General features: G+C 40.7%; 1 protein-coding gene and 1 long non-coding RNA gene across 13 annotated transcripts in view; both read right to left on the reverse strand.

The window, feature by feature from the left end:
- Positions 1 to 25896, reverse strand: part of LTBP1 (latent transforming growth factor beta binding protein 1) — a 460290-nt gene that overhangs the window by 376317 nt on the left and 58077 nt on the right. The window lies entirely within an intron of this gene.
- LOC147363531 (uncharacterized) lies at positions 628 to 8101 on the reverse strand. Its single transcript, XR_015137256.1, has 2 exons — positions 3222 to 8101; positions 628 to 1639 (listed from the first exon to the last, which is right to left on the reverse strand). It is a non-coding gene; the product is annotated as an uncharacterized LOC147363531 (long non-coding RNA).

Consider the following 25896-nt stretch of genomic DNA (forward strand, 5'->3'; position numbering starts at 1 on the left):
CCAGCCACGGACTATTATCTCTCTTTAATAAGTACTCACGATCACAAATCCAAAGCTTATCAAGTAACCCTTGCTCATTGTCTTCCACATGAGGAGATGAAGCCTCATTGAGTGTTTGTCCTGCGTCAGCCACCACACCACCTGCAGCTGCATCTGGCTCTTGCCAGCCACTCCCAGTCTCCAAAACTGGCCCCATCAGATCTGATAGTGCCTTGATTCCTAGCCTACATGCCAAGATTCTACAACTACACTCCCTCCTCATCCTGTGTTCAGACCCAACGTAAGTCACACATAAAACCAAGCTTTCATGCATAAAATCTCATCTTTAAGCAACCACTATTGGCCTTCCCATCGACCCAGGATCTGCCTTTTCAAACCTGTTATAACCCCCACACTTGACAATAACATACTAAACTGATGGTTATCAAATTTCAACTAAGATTCCTGAAACAGAAATAATTTGGGACCAAAAAAAAAAAAAGTGGGGGAGGATTTAACTCACTTCCTCAATTTAATTGCCTATGATTATAATTATTATAGCCCCCCACAAGTGTAACATGCAATTTCTCAATGATTTACACAAGCCTGAGATTAGAAATGGTCAGCCAAAAATATACTGGATCTCAATTTTGGCTAGAAAAGATGTTTTATTTGGTGTCCTGGTATATTCAGCCATGCCCTTCAGGCTGCTAAGCTACAGGTGGTCATTGCAAGGGATGAGTAAAACAGCACTAAAGCTTGTGAATCTAGATTCAAGAAGTAGTGAATTTAGACCCGGGAAACAGCACATTCAAAACTAATATAGTATTATTTTCATTTATAGCTCTCAGTTCAGTTCAGTCGCTCAGTCGTGTCCGACTCTTTGCAACCCCATGAATCGCAGCACACCAGGCCTTCCTGTCCATCACCAACTCCCAGAGTTCACTCAGACTCACGTCCATCGAGCCGGTGATGCCATCCAGCCATTTCATCCTCTGTCGTGCCCTTCTCCTCCTGCCCCCAATCCCTCCCAGCATCAGAGTCTTTTCCAATGAGTCAACTCTTCACATGAGGTGGCCAAAGTACTGGAGTTTCAGCCTTAGCATCATTCCTTCCAAAGAAATCCCAGGGCTGATCTCCTTCAGAACAGACTGGTTGGATCTCCTTGCAGTCCAAGGGACTCTCAAGAGTCTTCTCCATCACTACAGTTCAAAAGCATCAATTCTTCGGTGCTCAGCCTTCTTCACAGTCCAACTCTCACATCCATACATGACCACAGGAAAAACCATAGCCTTAACTAGACGGACCTTTGTTGGCAAAGTAATGTCTCTGCTTTTGAATATGCTATCTAGGTTGGTCATAACTTTCCTTCCAAGGAGTAAGCATCTTTTAATTTCATGGCTGCAATCACCATCTGCAGTGATTTTACTAATTCAGAAGTAGCAATGTATGTCTGGAGAAGGGAATGGCAGTAACATATATGTCCATGGGGCTTCTTCCACTCTCTCGTAAGTGCAGTTATGTTTTTTCTCCTGTCAGATGCCACTGGAATAGAAGCAACAACTATGTGCCTGCCCTTTTCCTACTCCAAAATTATGAGCTCTTTCCTCCTCCTCCCTGTTTAATAATAAACAGTACTTCAGTTTTCTCTTGTCAAACCCTGAAAGAGAGGAGTGGGATTATAACACACAAAGGCCAATTTAATCTTTGAATACACTCATCAGGACTCTAAAAGTACATGTCTGTGAGTGCTTAAAAATGCCCAAATGAAACTATCGAGCAAAAAGAAGCAACAGGAGACAAGGTTTAACTACTGGGCAGGAGACAAAAAGACAAAGGGCAGGAAATGGAGGCAGAGCCCAGCGCTCAGGTGTCCCTGTCAGGGTGCCAAGGGGCTGACACGGGGAAAGCGGCCCCAGAGGAGCCTGCAGGTCCCTCAGGCTCATCAGCTGCTTGGCTGGATGAGGCTCCCCACCCACACACGAAAGAGGGGGTTTTCCATAAGACTCCTCATGCCATAAACGACAAGAATGTACGAATCTCTCCAAAGACCTAGAGTATAATTATTCAACTGAGATGAGCTGCTTGCAGCACAGGGACCTTCAGGTTTATCCTCCAAACATTAGGTTTCTGATTTCTCAGAACAAAAGCTCTTTAAAATAAATTAACTCAGATCACTACTTCCGGCAGAATAGAGGGTTAGATGTCTACAGAAAATCTGCCAGTATCGGACAAGTAAAACTGCTGCACAAAATACCCAACTACCGGTGAGCTGGCAGCGGACTAAGGGAAATTCTGAGAAGCCAGACACACCTGAGAGCGTGAATCCAGGGAAATGAGTTGGCACCACAAGAGGCATTTGCCCTGAAGGGATATCTGCCATTTCTGGATGCCTAGATTGCAGGTTGTAACATGCTGCGCGGGCACAGGGACAGACCCAGGAGCCAGACGAGGTAAGAGGTCCCACGTCACACCAAACAGCAAGACTTTCAGTAGGTGACCCCAGAAAACCACCCGACAGACAGACTACGCAGATATGTGCCTGTGTCAGCTTGGGCTCTGGGTAAACATGAAGTTACAGTAACAAAAATAATCCAGGGTGAGTATTTCTAATTATAAATCCGCTTTTAGGCAGTTTCAGCAGCCAAATTTAAAAATACCTGAAAAAAGGAAGAAAGAAAAAAACCTGAGTGACCAGAACAATGGCAACTCAAATTTAAAGGTGGGCCGGGATTGTAGGTACCCCCAGAAACTGGTTAAAAGCAAATACAAAGGTCTCTGTAGGAACGTATCTTCAAAACTGGATCTGAAGGAATTCTAGAAGCAAAATTCTGGTGAACGTTTACTCAGTCTGAAAGCACACGATGTACGAGGCCATCGGCCACAATCAGAACAAAAATCAGACTGCAGTCTCAGTCCAGTAACAACTGCATATTGTTATACTCTGTAGCTTACGATTCTAGCCTATTGAACGCGTGTAAATAATGACGACACTGAAATTACAACTAATTGATAAAAGACTTAAAGACTAGGGAGAGGTGAAAGAAATCAAAACAAAACTTTTAGATATACAAATATGTAACATTTGAAAAGGGTAACCCCAAAAATGACAGCATGTATGGTAGAACTCAATAGAGAATTAGTAAACTAGAAGAGACGACCCCCGTGTGCAGCGCAGAGAGACAAGGAGCATATGAAGGAGAAATTCAGAGAACGTTTAACAGTTGTCTAACCACACTTACATAAAATGAGCACTGGAAAGAGGCAACAGTCCAAGAAAAAAAATGACTAAGAAGCTTCCAAAAGGCAAGAACATGAGTCCTCCCATTCCAATAAATCCCAAGCAAGATAAATTTTTAAAATCCAAAAAGAAAAGAGAGATTACCTATAAAGGAACAGGAACCAGGCCAAGGACCAGTTGATTTATCAACAATTAACAAGGGAAGTCAGAAGACTATGGGACAAAGTCTTTCAAATGCTTGCCAAAACATTAGTTGTCAAACTACAACTGCACATCCAGGAAAAAAAAAAAAAAAAATCCAATGAAATCAAGACCCTCACCACCAGATTTTCTGGAAGTGGCACTTTAAGAAAAAATTATCTCAAAAAGACTGTCTAAAATATAAGTAGTAATGGTGAACAACAAAAAGAAAAAAGGGTCAATACGTGGGAAGATCTAAATAAGCATTAATTATACGAAGCAATTACACAACATTTAATTTATAGAATTAAAGTTTTTTCCATTGAAATGTTGAAAAATAACAGCCCAGACCTCTGGAGGGAGTGATCCAAATGTAAGCATCCTACAGCCTTCTGCTATTTTGGTTGGAGGTAAAAATACTGAATACCTTTTGCCTTTGTTAATTTAAATACACATTGTTTATTTGGGGTAAACATCTAGGCTAATCACTAAAAACAGCAAAGAAGTATATCATCGAAAGCATTTGTGATGAGGGAGGAAAGAACAGCAGAAAAGAAACTAAATCTAAAAAGTAGAAAAAAAAGAAAAAAAATCAAGTACAAATAATACAAAATGTCAATTAAAAATTAGATCATCCTACATGGAAAATACCTAGATAATTTTATAAGTGAGTCCTACCAAACATCCAATCTTATATAAAATTTTCTCAAGAAAGGAGAGAAGGAACACCCCACATCTCATTCTATTATGCTAACATCACCTTATACCAAAATCATAACAAAACTGTGAGAAAGCACCAGTCTCAGTCACGAATATGGATGCAAACTCAAAGATTAAAAAAGACATCATGGCCAAGTGATGTTTATTATATGAATGCAAGTTTGTTCCAACATTAGCAAATCTTTTAATATAACTCCCCACATTAAAGATAAAAGGAAACCATATGATCAAATCATATGATCCAATTCAATATATGTAGAAGATACTTTTGGCATTCAAGCAATACAGGAGATCTCCTTTAACTTGATAAAGTGAAAGTGAAGTTGCTCAGTTGTGTCTGACTCTTTGCGACCCTTTGGACTGTAGCCTACCAGGCTCCTCCGTCCATGGGATTTTCCAGGCAAGAGTACTGGAGAGGGTTGCCATTTCCTTCTCCAGGGGATCTTCCCGACCCAGGAATCGAAGCCGGGTCTCCTGCACTGTAGGCAGACGCTTTACCATCTGAGCCACCAGGGAAGTCAACTTGATAAAGGCTAATTACAAAACACCTACAGTAAATGTGGTGCTCAGCTATTAAAGACAAAACTCTTCCAAAGTAAGGAACCAAACTCACTAATATTAATCCGTCTCACAATGAGCTGGGGACCCCAGGCAATGCAGAAAGGCACAAAACTTACAGATATGAAGGTTAGAAGAATAATGTCTCCCCACAATAAAATTTTCCATAGAAAACCCAAAAGAATTAGACAACATACTAGAATTAATGAGTTGAGAAGTTTCAGTGTACAAAAACCAGGCAATCTCATTTTTTTATGAAAGCATGTTTGAAAATGAAATTTTAGGGACAATTCTACTACTAAAGCAACCAGAAATATAAGGCCAATAGGTCTCACAAAAGATCCACAAGAACTTCATGAAGACAGTTATAAAAATGTGTTAAGACATGAAAGACCTAAATAGAGGGACATACTTATGGACAAGAAGAGTCAGTATCAAAAAGATGCATATTCATCTCAAAATTATATACTGATTCAATGCAATAATCAAAATTCCAGGCCGATTTTTTTTAAAGGGGTGACAAGTTGATTCTATAATTATATGGAACTGGAGTTGAACAAAGACAGGAATCGCCTACCAAGATCTACTGTATTAATACAATTACAGTTCTTAAGGTACTGACTCCAGGATAGAAACCATCATTAACAGGATAGAAAATCCTGTTATATAGGATATATAACAGATATATATAGAAAATCCTAAATACATATATTTAGAAACCTGCATATGACAAATACTGTATCACAGTTCAAGGGTAGGGGCGGAAGTGGAGTTTGTCAATAAACAGCACTAAGCCACAAAGTTACCAATATGGAGAATATATAAAATCACACCATACTCAAAAAATCAATTCCAGGTGCACTAAACAAATGTGAATGGAAGAGCTTTTAGAAAAGAAAATAATCTGAGGGCAATGAGATAGGGGAGGATTTCTTAAACAAGATAACAATTTATAAAAGAAGACATTGATCAATTTACTCCATGCGAGTGGTTTTAAACTCTTGTGATGAGCTTATCTGTAAAAAGAAAAAAGTCATTTCATATAACAGAGTATGTGAAAAAATTTTCTAAAACAAAAATCTTTGTGAAACAAAACTTACTGTTAAATACAAGTGGAATACTTGGATGTTTTTTAATTTCATTCAATAAAAACTTAATATTTGACAGAAGACTCATACAAAAGTGCTCTTAACTGTTGGAAGCAACCCAAATGCCCATCAACCAGAAGAATGGATATAAAAACTGAGGTATATTCACATAATGGAATTATATAAGAAGGAAAAATAAATGAATCCCAACTACGAAGCATCAGGGTAATCAGGGGCTCTCAAAGTGCTGTCCCGAGGCCAACGGCATCAGCGTCACCTGCAAGGTTGTTAACCTGGCAAACTCTCCTCCCTAGATCTGCTGACTTACTCACCCTGCAAGGGCCCAGCAAGCCATGGTTTTAAAAGGCCTCCCGGTCAATCTGATATTCTCAAGTTTGAGAGCCACTGCTACAAAGGGCAGAAAAGCTACTCTCAGAAGAAGACAAACAACACACTTATTTTAAAAGTGAAAAAAAATCGCTACTGAAGTAACAGTGTTCAGAAGTACCAAAATACAAGGTAAAGCTATAAGGAGAAGCAGAGACTGATTCATACAAATTACTTTGTTGGAGGGAGAGGGTAAAGGGATGAGAAGGGCCACATGGAGTGCCTCTAAGATAAGGCAGTGTTTTACCCAGTTAGACAGTGGGTATGAGCATTTTGCTTTTTCATTATCCTTTATACACTCTGCTAAGGAACTATATTTTGTAAATATGATTAGTAACATATAAAAATGCAGAGCTGGAGTAGGAAAAAGGTTAAGAACAATTACATACATACAATATAGCCCATATGAATTCAATTCTCACAAAAGATCTAGAAAACGATTTAAGTACCTAGCAGGTGTTGAATATTTATAGACTATTAAATATTTATAGTGATTCATATGCTTCTTCATTCTATTCTCCCCAATTTTTCCATAATGCAAAAAACGATCCAAGAAGAAATATTTTTATAGGAAGTATAAACAAACAGTCTATAATTTGGTGTCCACTTCACCATCACTCCCATCTTGAAGCTTAATCTTTTTTCCAGACTTAAAATTCAAATCTTAACTAAACACACAGTATAGCCTAAAGGAAGATACGGGTTTTCAATTCTGGTTTCAAAATGTATTTTTCTCCAACTTTCCAAAAACACTTCCATGGAACTCTGTTCAGTTCTGTTTAATTACTTTTCACACTTAGGTATCAAGGTACCTAGCCAGTAAGAAGTGATTTTTTAAAGTGAAAGCAAAAAAAAAAAACAAACCAAAAGGTTATCTATGTAAAATTTAGTATTAAGTAAAACAAAAAACTGTACAAACAAAATGTGTAAATCATACACGGACTGCCCTAAGAAACTCATTTGTTTCTAATTCATTTTCTCCACTAGCAATGTGTTGTTAAAAATCACGAGAGAATAAAACATCACTCATATAAATTAATTCTTATCCATCTGCAACATGGGACTCAAAAGGCTGTCTTTAACATCCAAAGAAAGGCAATTATGCACGATGAGCGAAGGAGGTGGTTCAAGGTCACACTGCCAAGAAATGACATATTCCAGTGGATTCAAACCACCCTCTTCAAATTTTGGCATCCTTTGGTGTAAAAATAAAACCCAAATCCATTGAAAAGCAAAGCTTGCCACCTGCTGCCCAATGGCAAAATCATAAAAGTTCAACTTACATTCATATGTTTTGACTTGAACTCTTTTATGAATCGATTGGTATGGATATTTGCATTTTCTGTATTCATTAACTCATCCCAGTCTTTTTTATTTTTTTTAAAGAATGTCAGCCCCAGTTTTTAACCAAATGCTATTTCAAACCCTCTACAAAAATCAGCTATAGCCGGTGCACCTAAAACAAAAGAAAAAAAAAAAACAAACTTCCAAACTATCATACATGTTGTGTATATAATAAGTCGACCAAACTGCACTTGTGTTTATTATAATATCCAGACCAGGGAAGAATTCCTTTGAAAACGTGCCAGCATTGTCCCAGGCTTCCATGGCCTGTCATCATTCTAGAGAATATGGAATACTAAATCCATTTTCTGATCCACACAGACTTTAAAAACCAAACATTAACAGTTTAACTGCAGTGTATATACATTTATATGATAAAGTTTTAGGTAGCAACCCCATTAGCCAAAAAGAAAAACGTCACCTCCAAGATTTCACCCGTGCTTTGTCAGTGCTAAACATTTAAATTTTTAAGTATCTTCATTATATTAATGTCAACAAGCATTTCACAGGTTAAAATACTCCCAATATTTTTTCATTTGAATTTATTCTAAGAAAATCTGAGAAGTAAAACCATTTAGCCTTTTTCCCCCCTTAAACAAAGACAACAAACCTACCAATTTTGCCTCATCCTTCAAACTCCATAGATTTGTCTATCCAGGCCTCTCATCCCATAAAGACAAAAAAAAAAAGAAAAGACGGATACAAAGCACTCTTAGGAAGAAAGTGAACCTTTGAATTTAGAGGGTAAACACCGTCTGAGAGAAAAAGAGATGTCCTGAAAATTCATCACAAGTCAGACCAAGAAAGAGTGCAAGGACTCCTCCGTATACGCGCCTTGCGCCCAGAAAGCCAGGCAGGTGCGGGGGCTCCTGGGAACTCTACAAGAAGCAGTCTCATCACACCACATGGATAACTCCTGAGGCCCCTCTGAAATATAACTTTAAAGGCTTCTGCCTGTGGAACTTGTCCATATGCAAAATAATTAGTTTTTTAGTTATCTGGAAACTGCTTTAAAGCAGTCAATAAAAAATAATTCATTTTCAAGATAGATGGCACCATAATGTTACACAATTTTCCAGTGTGCATTTTTTCCCTAAACACTAGAGGCAGTGTCTCCATACAAAAGGAAGCCGGTCCGGCTGAAGCCAGTTAACATTCAGATTCTGCTCTTCCTGGGAAATCTCCCATACATAAAATGCCCCCCTTCTTTTCTGTGGCTGGCTTACCCTTCAAAAACTCTACAGAAGCTATGAACTCACGCACTGTCATTGCTCAAAGCTTCTAATCAGGCAAAAATCTCCTTTCTCATTCTCATTTAATTGCCCACACCTGCAGTGGTTTGAGATTGAAAGGCTAGTTAGGGGTTAGTTAGATCTTCCCTCAGTACTGGCTACAAATAAGAAGGGTGCCTGGCATGATGTTACAGCAAGCTAATCAGCTAATTCACCAATTTCAGGCCTTTTAACACCAGAACTGGACTTTGATGGAACAGGTCAAATATTTGATTTAATATCAGTAGAGGGAATTGCATTATAGATGTTTTGTCCTATAAAAATATAACTACTAAAAACAAATAAAAATTTAACTTCTCATTCTAGAAATACTAGAAAGAGAGGAGAAAAACATAACAGATATAGAGTATTCACTGAAATTAAAGAATTGTTTAGCCACTAGCATGGTACCTGGCACATAGTAAATACTCAAAAAATATTTGTGATTCAAAGTCACAAATCCTTCCCTTTGGTTTCTTGCTAAAGAATTCCTAATGGGTTGATCAAATCTTTACTTTGTAAAAGATGATCCTAAGTTGATTTGAACCCTAATGATGATATACATAAGTTTTTTTGAAAGAAGCAGTGGGGTTGGAAGGTATTTCTGATTCTGTAAAAGAAAACACTACTTTCAAGTAGCATGTTGCTGGACTGATTACTTTACAAAGCAAATCATAAAACCTTTCCTAGCAACCCTAGGCCTCAACAGCTAAACAACATATACAAGTGAAGTCAAACAAAACTGCATTATTTATTATTTAAGACTGTAGAATAAGAAATAACACAATTGTTTCTGACTTTAGTTTTTTATAGTTGTTGTTTAGTCTCTAAGTCATGTCCAACTCTTTGGGACACCATGGACTATATAGCTCGACAGGTTCCTGTCCATGGGATTTCCCAGGCAAAAATATTAGAGTGTGTTGCCATTTCCTTCTCTGGGGGATCTTCCCGACCCAGGGATCAAACCCACGTCTTTTATGTCTCCTGCACTGGCAGGCAGGTTCTTTACCACTAGCACCATCTGGGAAGCCCTTCTTTACTACATCTGTTTAAATAATAACTAATGATAATACAATCCAACTAGAAACTAGATAATGTGATCCAACAAGAAAGATATTTAAAGCCTATCATCATGTAGGTTGTTATATAGACCTTTGTGTGTGCACACGTGTGTGTGCATATACTTGCATATGTATCAGACTCCTTTCCAGCTCATCATAAAGACATCATGGAAGATGTGGAATTTCAATCCTAGCACAAGAGGCATATAGCTGAATTGATCATTCCTAGCATAGCATGAAAACCACAGAGAAGATGCACAGAGATTTATGCTGGAAGAGGCAGAGATCACATGAATGGCAAAAACTGTTGAGCCAACAAAGGTAAAGGAAAGGAACTGGAGTCTGATGAACACTTGAAAAAGTAAAAAGGGACCTCAATTTCTGTACAGAGAGTGACGCAATGTCACCAAATACGTACTGAAATGTCAGCATGATCAACATAGAAGGAAATAAAATCTGGTTCTGATTACAGATGAATGAATTTGAATACAGGGATAGAGTGGAGTTAAGAAGGAACTTTTCAAAGACAGCCCCACATTTTCCCATTCCTCACGTGGATACAACTGTATATCATTTGATTTAACACATCTAGAGAGAGAGAAAGAGAGAAACATACATGTAATTCCTTAGCGTGGATCCAAAGGAACTATTTTCTTGACTTCTGGTCTGTATCCCTTCTGTTTTAAAGAAAATCAAGTTGGCTCTCAAGAAGTTACTATAAGGAGTAGGTAGACCCAGCTTCTTCAGGCACTGTTTTCTACCATCTGCCCATCAACCACAGGCCTCCCCTCCCACAGTCACAGCACCGCACCTGATCTGACATCCCACAGGTAGGTCTTACATTTCTCTAGTGACTAATATCTCTTATTTCTCAACATAAAAAGATCCTCTCCCCAGTTTTCAGGGCATTCTATAATCTGGATCTGCCCATCCCATCCTATTTCCTGGGCTTCCCGGATAGCTCAGTTGGTCAAGAATCTGCCTGCTATTCTTCAGTCACCTGATGAGATTAATCTTCTACCTCTCCTTGGGAAACAGGAGACTTATTCCCACCATATCTTCCATCTTGTTATTTTCCTTTACTTAAAAGCCAGCTTCTCCTTTATTATTCTAAGTCCCTCAAATTCTAGTATGCTTTCCTTTACTTCAGTCCTCATTGATAGCCCACCTCCTCATGCTTCATTTGAATTTATACTTTACTAGTCAACTGGGTATTGGAGAAGGAAATGGCAACCCACTCCAGTGTTCTTGCCTGGAGAATCCCAGGGACGGGGGAGCCTGGTGGGCCACCGTCTCTGGGGTCGCACAGAGTCAGACATGACTGAAGCGACTTAGCAGCAGCAGCAGCAGTCAACTAGGTAACTATTTAACTATATTATTAACATTTGTTCAGCATTTTAGCCTGATCCTTCCAACTGGAGTGCCTAGAACAGTACCTAGCACATGGTCTGCTGCTGCTGCTGCTAAGTCACTTCAGTCGTGTCCGGCTCTGTGCGACCCCATAGAAGGCAGCCCACCAGGCTCCCCCGTCCCTGGGATTCTCCACGCAAGAACACTGGAGTGGGTTGCCATTTCCTTCTCCAATGCATGAAAGTCAAAAGTGAAAGTGAAGTCGCTCAGTCCTGTCCGACTCTTATCGGCCCCATGGACTGCAGCCTACCAGGCTCCTCCGTCCATGGGATTTTCCAGGCAACAGTACTGGAGTGGGGTGCCATTGCCTTCTCTAAGCACATGGTCAGCACCCAATAAATCTTCGTCTACAGACTGAATGAATCAACTATAGTTAATTAAAGTTCTGGATTGTGGAGGTGAGAATAAAGCTTCTAACTTCATTAAGGAAGATGAGCCTGGCTTAAGGCAACCAGTTCAAAATGCTCGAGAACTATTTAGGCTTGGAAAGTTATAGATGGTTCACGAGAACCAAAAGATGTCTGTCTCTGTCGATCGACAAGCCTCTCGTTGGACATTAGAATTCTGAAATAAATTACCCAATGAGTCACAGACTATATTCTTGTCCTCATGTGCAAGTGGGAATTTTCAAAAATCCAATGTAAGAAACTTATTCCAAATTGGGGCATAAAAAGATTCAATAAATACTAATAACATTCTTTGCATTCTTTCCGCCCCTCTTTGAGAGTTCTTGAAATGTTTAACAAAGGGATTGTTAATATGAAAAGAGCTCTTATAAATTAAAAAATATATAATTATAGGAACATGCAGTATAAATTACATGTAATTTAAATGTGGCAAAGGATGTAAACAGATTATTCACATAAAAATACAGAGGGCTAATAAATGTGGGAAATGTTCTAGCTCAGTTTAAAAAAACTAAGAAGAAAAATTGAAATTATTCTGTGAGCATGTGATAATTTACTTCATAGGAATATTCAAAACCACTAAGAGTTTACAGACTATAATTTACTTATCGGTCTTATTTGACAATGACCACACTTACTCTGTTCAAAGCATTAAGGATCTGAAACATATACATATCACAAATATACATCATATCACTTCCACATAAAAATCACATTAAATTAAGACAAAAGAATATGGCAGCAAGAAATTAAGGAGATTGCAAAGTGCTTCAACCTGACATAAAATATTTCTAATATACGCACATTAAATTTTACAATCATTTAGATTCCCAGCTCGCCTTTCAAGACATTAAGCCAATTAAGTTGTGAAATGCTTGCCTCATCCATGGAAATTAGTTTCTTAGACTTTTTTTTTATTCCTTCAAAAAGCTTACTTAAACCAGGAGATAAAGGGGAACCACAGGAATGGAAGAGAAACATAAAGAGAGAGGAAAAAAGTTCCACAAAAGACCAAGAAGGAAAATGGTCATTTGTGCCCAGGGAATGAGAAATGGGAAAGAGAGAATGCCTTCTTTCAAATTTCTTTTCTCTGAGTAAAGTGCATCCTAATCTCCTCAAAATGCCCATGTCATCTTCCTGTTTGAGTTAAGAACATCCTTCCTAGAAATATAATTAGGAAGGATTAGCTGGTGCATAAAGAGGCTTTGAACAAATTAAGAAAGAATGATGTCTCACGTTAGATTCTGTCCATCAAATCTCCAAATACCAGCACTTGGCAAGATACCAACATCAGGCAAAAAGAAAAAGAGGCAATGCTTTAAAGCAATAACAGTGATACCTGTGTCAAGAAAGCCCTAACATGAGAATTTTTAAAAAAATAACCTCTGTACCTGTAACAGGCTAGCTAATTTTTTAAAGTTTAGAAACAGCTTCTACATTGGTAACTTACTATATTGAACTATCACATTTTCTTCCTGAGACAATACACTTTGATTAAATGAATCTTGATTGTTTTGAAAATAACTTTTTGTCCAATAAGAGTAGTTTGCTTGAGATTTCATGCAACAGCTAAAATTTTCCACTCTTCCATCCTTTCTATTTAAATTCAGGCTTCAAAATTACTGTGCATATTGTTTTTTATTATTTTGGTAAAAAAGAGTCATGAGCTTCCCAAGTGGCTGCTAGTGGTCAAGAACCCACCTGCCAAGGCAGGAGATGTTAGAGACACAGGTTTGATCCCTGGGTCAGGAAGATCCCCTGGAGCAGCAAATGGCAACCTACTCCAGTATTCCTGCCTGGAGAATCCCACGGACAGAGGAGCCTCGAGGGCTACAGTCCACAGGGTCACAAAGAGTTGGACACAACTGAAGTGACTTAGAACACACACACGAGTCAGACCATGGCGTATAAACGAGGGCAGGTTCAAGTCACAGGTCACTGCCACCTTCCTGTGTGACTCTGGGTAAGGTTCTTGCCCCCTTAAGCAATAAGTCTGTGCAGGTTGAAAAATGTGGATGATGAAAAAAAATCTGTACCTAATACACTCTTGTTTTATTTTCTGTTATGCTCAAATAACTTTCAAAAGGGACAGGTTGAATTATTCATCCCAAGGTTGAATAATCCTATTCAAAGATACCGATAAAATATTTCTCCTGTGTTTTACTAAGAGCTAACTCCATGAATAACATCACTCTGGAACCATATGAACCCTGAAAAAAAAAAAAAAATAGAAGTCTGCCTAAATGTCCTTGTTTGCTTTCTAAGAGAGTTGAGCCAATCTTGAGTCAGGTTCAAATCAATTTATATTTAATTAAGTGCTCATGAGTACTTCGAGCTCATAAACTGGATTGATTTATAGTGTCAGTTTCAGTAATCTCCCCAAGAGACTGGCTGCCTGGGCTCTGCTGTCACTTTGTTGTTTGTTAACATGCCTTACGTCTATTACAGGCACTCTAGGAGTGTAAAGAGCAAGAAGACTTGGCATTGCAATGTCAAAAAGATAACATCCAGATAACTAAGTGGAATCTGATCAATGCTAGTTCCTATAACATGCAGAGATGTTAGGATGGGGTCCCATCATCACCTAGGGGTAGCCCAGAAGACCGGGACGCCACGACTGAACTGCTGTCCTGGAATGATTCAGTAAGTGGGATGATTCAGTGAACTTCTGCCTACTCTGATCAGTGACATATTGAACTTATCTCTTCTAATTATTTTGAGGAAACTGAGGCAGCTTAGAAGATGGGTTAATGTCTGCATTAGTGTGTAATCAGACTCTACGATTCAGAGCAGTTGTAATACCACCTACATTTATTTGTTTGCCAAGTAAGCACTGTGCCTGGGTAGAGTAAATCACACAAACAGAAATGAATGCTATGAAGGGAGGAGATGGTGCTAGGAAAGCATCTTTCAGGGAGGAAGGGAGGTATCGGGGAATTCTTTCCCTGGGAAAACAGATCAGTAGAACGAGCAGGTGTTAACAAGAAAGAGGAACACGTACGTGCACACATGGCTGCAGACAGAGAAAACGTGTCAGGAAGAAGCTGGGCACAATCTGGGAGTTGCCTGTAACACAGCCACAGGTCGGGAAAGGTGAGACCATGGAGTCCCATCCCCTAGGTGTGTTGTGTGTTCAGTCACTTAGTCATGGCCGATTCTTTTGAGACCACATGGACTGTAGCCCACCAGGCTCCTCTATCCATGGGGTTTTTAAGGAAAGAAAAATGGAGTAGGTTGCCATTTCCTCCTCCAAGGGATCTTCCCAAACCAGGGACTGAACCCCGCATCTCCTGTATTGGCAGGTATTGGAAGGCAGATTCTTTACCACCGAGCCACCTGGGAAGCCCCATCCACTAAAGAACTAATCTTTACCCACAGAGCACTGAGAAGCCAGTGAGACTCTTATGCAGAGCAAGACGAGACAAGACTCACGTTTTGAAAAGATCCCTGTATTCTGAACTAGACCTCATACTTCGGAAAGACCCCAGCACCTGGCATATGGGGGACAGTCAGAGCCTTTCCACCCACCTGTGGAAAAGCCCCCGACTCTGATGGGTACAAGAACATTCTCCAATCCATGATTTAATTTCACCCAGTCCTTCTGGTTCCTCCTGCTATCTCCAATAAACACAACTTGTCCAAAAACTGCAGTCCTAAAAAATGAGGGACATTTTTTCTGGAATAGCAAATCCAGGGTTTTCTTTTCTCCATGGAGTTTGAGTAGACTTTCTTTCTACTTAAAACTTCTTTTCTGTGGACCCTAGGATCAGGTCTTTCTGCTAGGTCATCTCTAGTATGATTACAGATAAATAGGTAAAAAATATACTCAACTTTGAAAACCTCAGTGAAAATATACTAACCTGAGGCATATTTACCACACAAGTTATTTAACTCAGATTTTTATTTCCAACTCACGCACATGTTGTATAATGTGAGGTGTACTTGTCACCTCCCTCACAGAGGACTCACGTCTTATAGGTTCTTCAGCCTGATCTCAGGCAACTCCAGGGCAGAGAACTGTTACAGAAATTTAGTCTTTATAATTTAGTCTACACTCTTCTCAAACACAAACAAACACTTAAGCCAAGAAAAACAAGGAAAGAAGATTTAGAGCAACCCCAGAGGCACTTTGGAAGGATTCACGGGTAGTATCTATGGAATGCCAAATATATCCAAATGTAAAGAGGAATCTTTAATCTGCACAACTCACAATCAGGCCCTGAGCATCATTCTCATGCTTGGCATCCACCACGAAGGCCAGGCCTGAAGCTCATGGGTCCCACATGTGAGCCAAACTGTGTTTTGTTCCAACTTCTTATCAGTGGATGCGTGTGTGTTTCAATCCCAGTTCCATTGTCCATTCGCAGCAAGTGCTCTGACAAGTAATTAACTCAGCTTTCAGTGCACAAATTTATTTCAATGCAGAAGAATAATCACACGGGAAACACTTTTTCGGGCTCAAGGGCCCCAGTCTAATTGTTGAAGGGAGAGGTATTCCCAGCCCTCTCCCCCCACCTCCCCCCGTCTGCCCACTCCTTCCTCCCTGCCCCGCCCCCCCGCCAAGAAAGTGGCAATCAGAGCCCACAGGCCACTTTGTCTAGTGGGTGGGCCATTATATGTCAACAGTGGTGCTAACTTTTCAACCCGTCCTTCCAGGAGGCTAAGAGCATGAGGAGCCAGCCCCTCCTGGTCCCTGCCATCTCTAGGCTCTTGATCTCTTGATTTCCATCTCCCTTTCATCTACCACAAATGCCTGAGTGTGCTGGGCCCAAGATTTCCGAGAACACTGGGGGCCACATTCAGGCCTTCAATCTATGTGGAGTGTTTCCATCGAACATTATACGAGTCCTGAGGGCTGTCTCTGCTCTTCACTAATGAATACTGTGATGATTAACTACCATCCCTCTGATGATGGCTCACTCGAGAGTAGCAGAGAAGATTGCCAGAACAAGACCAGGTCCCTGGTAAAAGTCTGTGGCAGCCAGAATAACAGCCCCCTGTAGATGTCCACATCCCAATTCCCAGAACCTCTATGTTAGGTTACATGGTTGGAGAAGGCAATGGCACCCCACTCCAGTACTCTTGCCTGGAAACTCCCATGGACGGAGGAGCCTGGTAGGCTGCAGTCCATGGGGTCACTAGAAGTCGGACACGACTGAGCGACTTTACTTTCACCTTTCACTTTCATGCATTGGAGAGGGAAATGGCAACCCACTCCAGTGTTCTTGCCTGGAGAATCCCAAGGACGGAGGAGTCTGGTAGGCTGCTGCATACAGGGTCGCACAGAGTTGGACACGACTGAAGCAACTTAGCAGCAGCAGCAGCAGGTTACATGGCAAAGGGGAACTAAAGTTGCAGATGAAATTAAGGTGGCTAATCAGCTGACCCTGTGATGGAGAAACTGTCCTGGACTATTCTGATGAGCCCAATGCCATTACAATTGTCCTTAAATGTAGAAGAGGGAGGCAGAAGGAAGAACCAGGGAGTGGCAGTGAGATGGCAGCCCAAAATTACCAGCTTTGATGATGGAGAAGGGACCATGAGACACAGAATGCAGGCAAGCTCTAAAAGCTGGAAAAGGCAAGGAAACAGATTCTCCACTAGAGCCTTTGGAAGGAAGGCAGCCCTGCCAGCAAGGTGATTTTAGTCCAGTGAGACCCATTCCAGATTTCTGACCTCAGAATTATGAGAACAGATTTGCACCACCTGAAGTCCCTAAACTTGTGGTCATTTGTTACAGCAGTGATGGTGATAGTCACTGAATCCAGCTCTTGCAACCCCATGGACTGTAGCCTGCCAGGCTCCTCTGTCCGTGGGATTTCCCAGGCAAGAATACCAGACTGGGTTGCCATTTCCTTCTAGGAAACTAGTAAGAATGCCATCAAAGGAAGAGGCAGAATAAAGAGGCCAACTTCACAGACTGCCTGAATTTGAATACTGACTCTGCACTTACTAGCTGAGTGCATTTAGGCCAATTATTTCATCCTTCTGCATCTGAATTGCCCCATCATATGAAGCGGGGATAATAATGATAATGTCTATCTCACATTCTTTTCAGAGGGTTAAATGAGATAATGCTCAAAAAATAATTTTAAAAGCCACCTAGCACAGAATGCTGCTGCTGCTGCTGCTGCTAAGTCGCTTCAGTCGTCTCCGACTCTGTGCGACCCCACAGACGGCAGCCCACAAGGCTCCCCCGTCCCTGGGATTCTCCAGGCAAGAACACTGGAGTGGGTTGCCATTTCCTTCTCCAATGCATGAAAGTGAAAAGTGAAAGTGAAGTCGCTCAGGTTGTCTACTTGAAAGTTACACAGTCGTGTCCGACTCCCAGCGACCCCCTGGACTGCAGCCCACCAGGCTGCTCCATCCATGGGATTTTCCAGGCAAGAGTGCTGGAGTGGGGTGCCATTGCCTTCTCCGTAGCACAGAATAGACAAGCAATAAATATTAGCTCTTATTATTATACTGCACCAAAAACCATCCTGATTTCCAGCAATTAAATTGGAGAGCAAACTATCCCAGCACTTGCCCTTTTCAATTGCAAAATTTGAGTTTCCACAAAATTTCTTATATACCTTTAACCAGAACATAAACCCAGGCATTCACTGGTTCTATCTCAAAACCATTCTTGGCCAAGGCTTCCTCATGGGACCCCACAGTGTGCAGACAGCGTGTGGAACAAAGTGACTACCCTGATTCTCCCCCTGCCTCTCCACCCCCACTCCACAGTCTACTCTTCCTGCCAAGCCCTGCTCAGGAGGAAAACATTCTTTGCTTCCAGTTCCTCAAACTCTCTCTCACCCCTTCCCTTTCCTCATGTGACTATTTTTCTCAAAAAACCAAACACCACTGACCAACAGAAACGAACATGATCAAACTTCACACAATGGATCATGACCTCCTTCTCCTTAACATTGCTACATCGAGTTGGGCTTGTTTTTCTGATGACTTAGTTCACAAAGGTCTTTTTTTGGAATTTGCATATGTCCACAGCATTCTTCATAAGAGCTAAAAACTGGAGAAGTTCCAAACACCCATCAAGTGCAGAACAAATAATAAGTAGCAGTATATTTATATGATGGAATCATCTTTGGAATATAAGTGTGAACTACACCCACACACGATTACGTAGAGGAATCTCATACATCACAGTGAGTGAAAAGATACACACTGAGATTCAATTATTGGTGTGGTTGTTGTTCACTCAGTCGTGTCTGACTCTTTGTGACCCCATGGACCGCAGCATGCCAGGCTTCCCTGTCCTTCACCATCTACCAGAGCTTGCTCAAACTCAAGTCCATTGAGTCGGTAACACCATCCAACCATCTCATCCTCTGTCATCCCCTTCTCCTCCTGCCTTCAATCTTTCCCAGCATCAGAGTCTTTTCTAATAAGTCAGCTCTTCATCTCAGGTGGTCAAAGTATTGGAGTTTCAGCTTCAACATCAGTCCTTCCAATGAACACCCAGGACTGATCTCCTTTAGGATGGACTGGTTGGATCTCCTTGCAGTCCAAGGGACTCTCAAGAGTCTTCTCCAACACCACAGTTTAAAAGCATCAATTCTTTGGCGCTCAGCTTTCTTAATAGTCCAACTCTCACATCCATACATGACTACGGGAAAAACCATAGCTTTGACTAGACAGACTTTTGTTGGCAAATCAATGTCTCTGCTTTTTAATATGCTGTCTAGGTTGGTCATAGCTTTTCTTCCAAGGAGCAAGCATCTGTTAATTTCATGACTGCAGTCACCATCTACAGAGATTTTGAAGTCCAAGAAAATAAAGTCTGTCACTGTTTCCATTGTTTCCCCTATTTGCCATGAAGTGATGCGACTGGATGCCATGATCTTAGTTTTTTGAATGTTGAGTTTTAAATCATCTTTTTCACTCTCCTCTTCCACCTTCATCAAGAGGCTCTTTAGTTCCTCTTAGCTTTCTGCCATAAGAGTGGTGTCATCTGCATATCTGAGGTTATTGACATTTCTCCCAGAAATCTTGATTCCAGCTTGTGCTTCATTCAGCCCAGCATTTTGCATGATGTATTCTGCATATAAGTTAAATAAGCAGGGTGACAATATACAGCCTTGACGTACTCCTTTTCCAGTTTGGAACCAGTCTGTTGTTCCACGTCCAGTTCTTTGTTGCTTCCTGACCTGCATACATTCATTTACATAGAGTTAAAACAGAACCAATCTCTGGTGTGAGAAGTCAAGATAATGGCTCCTTTTAGGGAGAAGGAAGAGGGCAGATCTGGAAAAAGAGGGTATTTATGGTGCTGGCAACATTCTACTCTGATGTGGATGGTACTTCCATTAAGTATGGGATAATCAGCAAGCATGTGCACTTTTGATCTGGTACTCTTCTGTATATAACTTTAATTTAACTTCTACTTTTTCAAAAAGTTAAACACACACACACACACACACACACACACACACACACACACACAGGACTTCCCTGGTGATTCAGTGGTTAAGACTTCACCTTCCAGTGAGGGGGTATGGGTTCAGCCTCTACTTGGGGAGCTAAGATCCCACATGCTTTGTGGCCAAAAAACAAAATATAAAAACAGAAGGAATATTATAACAAATTCAATAAAGACTTTAAAAAATGGCCCACATCCAAAAAAATGTTTAAAAAATAAAAACTAAAAAAATTAGAAGCACACACATAAAATGATGAAAGTCCCTGGCTCACAGTCTTAGTTCCCATCGCATCCCTAAAGTGTCATGAATGCCTAAAATCACCAGACTAAGTCCCTCTTCTTCAACTTTCTAGCATTTCATCTTTTTTTCAACATCATAAAATAAAGCTCAAAACCTTCATCTTGTAGACTTCATGGGCAAACATAACAAAGAAGGCAGAGTATCCAAGAGAATAAGATCACTCCTGCAATATCAGTATTTAGGCACCCATCCTAGGACAGGGACTTAGACATTATTATTTTTTTTTTCTGCAAGAAAAACTCAACAAAAATGTATTAAATGTTTATTATAGCCTTTCTATGTACCTATATAGATACACAGATGACTGTACAAAGGGGAGGGTCAGCAGAGTTGAGGGGAAAGCAGTAAGCAAGGGCCCCCCCCAAAGTCTTCCAGATCATTTGAGGAAACTACCTATTCTAGTACTGACCATCTCCTTGGCTTCTTTAATAAATTCAGACCAGGTTCCAATCTCAGCTACTAAGTGCTACAAAAAGCTTGGAACTTCTCCCTAAAGTTTCACCTATTAGTGTAGCTTTATAATGAGTTTTCTGTTTTCTTTAGGGGTAGTATGAGAAAGTCCAAATAAAGGGAATGACCTTATATTTCATTGTTGTTGCTGCTATTAATTAGAAGAGCAGAATATTTCAAGGAGCATTCCACAAAGTCTCCCATCCTTGTAGATATCATAGCATATAGTTGTTTGTTTTTGTAAAAGACTCAAACAACAGAAAGCTAAGAACAGAACAGAGATAAAGGACAGTGTAGCCCTCTTCTCCATGGCACAGGCATCACTCAACACTACTTCCTATCAACCTACAGGTGGCAAATGGGAAGTATCATTTCTTTTTTTTTGTTTCTCAAGTGCCTTTTAAAAAATTTTTATTTATTTATTTTAATTGGAGGATAATTTCTTTACTATATTGCCATGGTTTTTGCCGCATATCAGTATAAGTCAGCCACAGGTATACATGTGTCCCCTCCATCCTGAACCTCCTCCCACCTCCCTCCTGACCCTATTCCTCCAGGTTATCACAGAGCACTGGCTTTGGGTGCCCCGGGTCATTCATCAAATCTGCACTGGTTTTCTGTCTCACATATGGTAATGTATATGTTTCCATGCTATCCTCTCAAATCTCTCCTTCTCCCACTGAATCCCAAAGTCTGTTCTTTGCATCTGTGTCTCCTTCACTGCCCTACACATGGGATCATTGGCACCATCTTGCTAGATTCCATGTATATGCATTGATAAGCGATATTTGTCTTTCTCTTTCAGATTTACTTCACACAGTATAATAGGCTCTAGGTTCATCCACCTCATTAGAACTGACTCAAATGTATTCCTTTTTATAGCTGAGTGATACTCCATTGTGTATATGTACCACAACTTCCTCATCTATTCGTCTGCTGATGGACATCGAGGTTGCTTCCATGTCTGAGCTATTGTAAATAGTGCTGCAATGAACAGTGGGGTACATGCGTCTTTTCCAATTTTGGTTTCCTCAGGGTATATATTCAGCAGTGGCATAGGCTGGGTCATAGTTTTAGTCCTTTTTTTTTTTTTTTAAGGAATCTCCACACTGTTCTCCACAGTGGTTGTATCAGTTTGCATTCCCACCAACAGTGTAAAAGGGTTCCTTTTGCTCCACACCCTTTCCAGCATTTATTGTTTGTAGACTTTTTGATGATGGCTGCTCTGACTGGTATGAGATAATACTTCACTGTGGCTTTGATCTGCATTTCTCTAATAATGAGCAATGTTGACCATCTTTTTATGTGTTTTTTAGCCGTCTGTATGTGTGAAGTATTATTTCTTTAGACCTTTGTAAGTGGAACCCATCATCTTAAGGTGAACTTTAAAGGGCCTTCCCTATATTTACAAAATAACTGGTGTAGTATAAGCTCAGAGAAGGCGACGGCACCCCACTCCAGGACTCTTGCCTGGAAAATCCCATGGACTGAGGAGCCTGGTGGGCTGCAGTCCATGGGGTCGCAAAGAGTCGGGCACGACTGAGCAACTTCACTTTCACTTTTCACTTTCATGCATTGGAGAAGGAAATGGCAACGCATTCCAGTGTTCTTGCCTGGAGAATCCCAGGGACAGGGGAGCCTGGTGGGCTGCCGTCTATGGGGTCACACAGAGTCAGACACGACTGAAATGACTTAGCAGCAGTAGCAGCAGCAGCAGTATAAGCTCACTTGATAAACAGAGAACACAGTTGAATTCTAGCTGTCTTAAAAGAACCCAACCCTGCAAAAAAGATGACAGAAAATGGATCTTCGATGCCATTAGGTAAGTCCAAGCCCCCTGCCCTGGTCTGAGACAGGACAAATCTAATTCTTCCATGGAAACTAACCACCATCCTTTGAAACATCAGGACATAAAATGATGAAAATAGCCATCAACAGGGAAGAAAAGAAGACGAGATTTACGTGAGCTCTTCAGATAGATTTGACATCCATATCCTGAGTAAAACCAGACTTCCTCCTCAAGCTCAAAGCGAGGTAACTGGGCACTCTGTGTCCTGTGCAAGCGCCTCCTCCTGTCACAGTACAGATAACAGCTTCCCGTTTGGCAAAGCAGTGGTCATTTGTCCTTATGTTCTCTAAACAACCAGAAGATATCAGCAGCTGAAGAATGCCCCTAACGACCTCCACCTCGTAGGTCCAAGGTTGGTGCCTGTGACAGCCATCATGATTAACAAGGAAAAAGACAGATATTTCCCACAAACAGCCCCACTGAGCAGCACTGAGGGCCGAAAGCAAACTCTTGTGGGAAAGTTCAACACACGTGTGAAAAATGGTACTGACAGGTGATGAAAAAGCTCTGGAAAACGGAACAGTTTTGATTTTTGCTCCTCTGTGAAGTTCCTGGCCACAACACACAAGCACTGATGCCCTTCCACATCTAGGACTAAAGACAGACATTGTAGGTGCACCTGTGACCTGACAAGGACAATTCCTCAGGACATACTGAAGCTATGTATAGCAAATGGATAGCTATATATGAACATCTACAGGCTGCAATGATGAAAGTACCCTGAAGTGTTCACATGGACTTCCCAAGGAATGAAGGATTATAAAGCAACTCAAAAGTTTTAAGAAGGAGAAAAATTACTCCCAAAACTTATACACAGGAAAATGAGGCATCGTTTGGTCTTTTCTCTAGCTCATGGAAGGTCCAAGATGTGGCCTGGAAAACTGGAAAAAAGAACACCGTAATAGTAAACTTCAATGAAAAGCATGAATGGAATTACCAGCTATTGCGATGACCACTGCCAGAATGCCCTGACCAAGGTCTTTCCAAACCAATACCTGACCAAGTGGCCAGGTATGTACCACTGATACCCACTTGCTTTTAGTCCCTGATGGGGTACAGAGGATGATCTTGGCTGCTGCTGCTGCTTAAGTCACTTCAGTCATGTCCAACTCTGTGCAACCCCATAGACAGCAGCCCACCAGGCTCCTCTGTCCCTGGGATTCTCCAGGCAAGAATACTGGAGTGGGTTGCCATTTCCTTCTCCAAGGCTATTCAGCCTATAAAGCTGTGTCAGAAATCATCCATTCACCAAGTATCAACCATCAAAGATCTTGAAGACTCATGAAATTACCAAGAAATATAAAGACTTCACATCCTCCCTTTCTCCCACAGTCCCAAGCCTAGATAATACCTAATTCTCGTTTTCTTTGCCTCCCACCAGTGATTAGGTGGCCTGGTGGCTCAGACTGTAAAGACAGTAAAGAATGCCTGCAATTGGAAGACCTGGGATTAATCCGTGGATCAGGAAGATCCCCTGAAGAAGTAAAGGGCTACCGACTCCCGTATTCTCGCCTGGAGAATCCCATGGACAGAGGGGTGGCAAAGAGTCAGACACGGCTGAGTGACTAACACTAACACAAAAGGTCTTTAAGGATAACTCCTGGGATTTCCCTGGTAGTTCAGTGGCTAAGACCGTCCACTGCCAATGCAGGGGGCCCGGGTTCAGTCCCTGGTTGGGGAACTAGACCACACATGCCACAGCTAAAGATCCTATGTGCCGCAGTGAAGACTGGAGATCCCACACAGCGAAACTAAGACCTAGCACAGTCAAATAAATAAAAAAAAATTTTAAGTAGTTCCTGAGCTCACATCCTTCCTCTACATTACCAGCGCTACTTCATCTGTTACAGACTCACCCTCCAATTACCAATTACCACTAGTTCTAATCCATTTTATGTGCTATAACCAGATTAATCTCCTGAGGCAGAAGAAAAATCCTAGCAGTCTTCCTACTTGTATCTTTCTCATTTTAGTTACTTTTTATTATAGAAAACTTCAAAAATGCATTAAAAAAGGATTGCATAATAATTGTGTGCCTATCATCTAGCTTCAATAATTATCCCCTCAAGACTTGTTACCTCTATACCTCAGCCCACTGGGTCAATCAAAGCTCAGAAATCATATAATTTCATCTGTAAATAGTATTATTTCCCTTCCTTAAATAATGACAAGGTCATCATCCGAGCCCTCCAAATCAACAATCACTCTTTTATAGCATCAAATTTCCAGTCAATGTCAGCATTTTCATTATTGTCCTGTACGTCATCATCATTATCTTTTTCTTTAATTTGCAGCTTGTTTGCATCAAGAGAAACATAATCTAAATATTGTGATTGGTTAATCTGCTTCTTAACCCTCTTTTAAGCTATTTAGGTTTCCCCTTCATTACTTTTTCTATTTTGTTTTGTGTCTTTTCGGAATTGTTTTATTGAAATTGTAGTCTTTAACTTGGTTTTTAACCAACCTTTAACAACTTTCATTACCACTAGTCTTCATTTATATCAAGTTTCAATCAAATGATACCCTAAATGTGGTCATTTTAAAATACATTCACGAATTCTTTGCTATTTCTTTCTTCAAGCAATGCAGCTTATTAACTGCAGTTCCTTTGAGAGTGGACTCAACTGACTCATTTCTAATTAGTAGAATAAGGTGGAGGTGAAAGTGTGTCATACAGGACTACAACGGCCCTGTGGCTTGGGGTTCACTTGCTCAGGAAGAAGCCAGTGGCCGTGTTGTGAGGATGCTCAGGCAGCTCTGTGGAGAGTCCATGTAGAAAGGAAAAGAAGTCTCTTGCCAACAACCATGGCAATGAATCACCTTGGCAGTGGGTTCTCCAACCCCAGGCGAGCCACCCCTGCTGACTGCAACCTCACAAGAGACCCTGAGCTAGAGCTTCCAGCAAGCACCTCCAGGATTCCTGACCCACAGACTGTCAGACAACAAATTATCATTTAAGGCTGCCACATTTGTGGGGACCTATTACACATCAGTAGACAACTAATACACCAATCTTTCTGGTGTCACATCATTGTTTTTCCTAGAAATGCTCTTCTCCAGTTCTTTGTGTCCAAATTTAACATCTTTTCAATGTCCTCCATGCTCCAAAATCTGTAAATGATTATTCCTTCCTTCAATTTCCTAAAGAACTTTGTATCTGGTTCTAAGTCAAGCTGTCTAAAACCAATGTGGCCAAAGGTTAAACAATTCATCTAAGCCTCACCT

Source organism: Bos grunniens, chromosome 11, assembly GCF_055505025.1.
Source record: "Bos grunniens cultivar Pamir isolate PY7600 chromosome 11, Bosgru_T2T1.0, whole genome shotgun sequence".
Taxonomy (NCBI): Eukaryota; Metazoa; Chordata; class Mammalia; order Artiodactyla; family Bovidae; genus Bos; species Bos grunniens.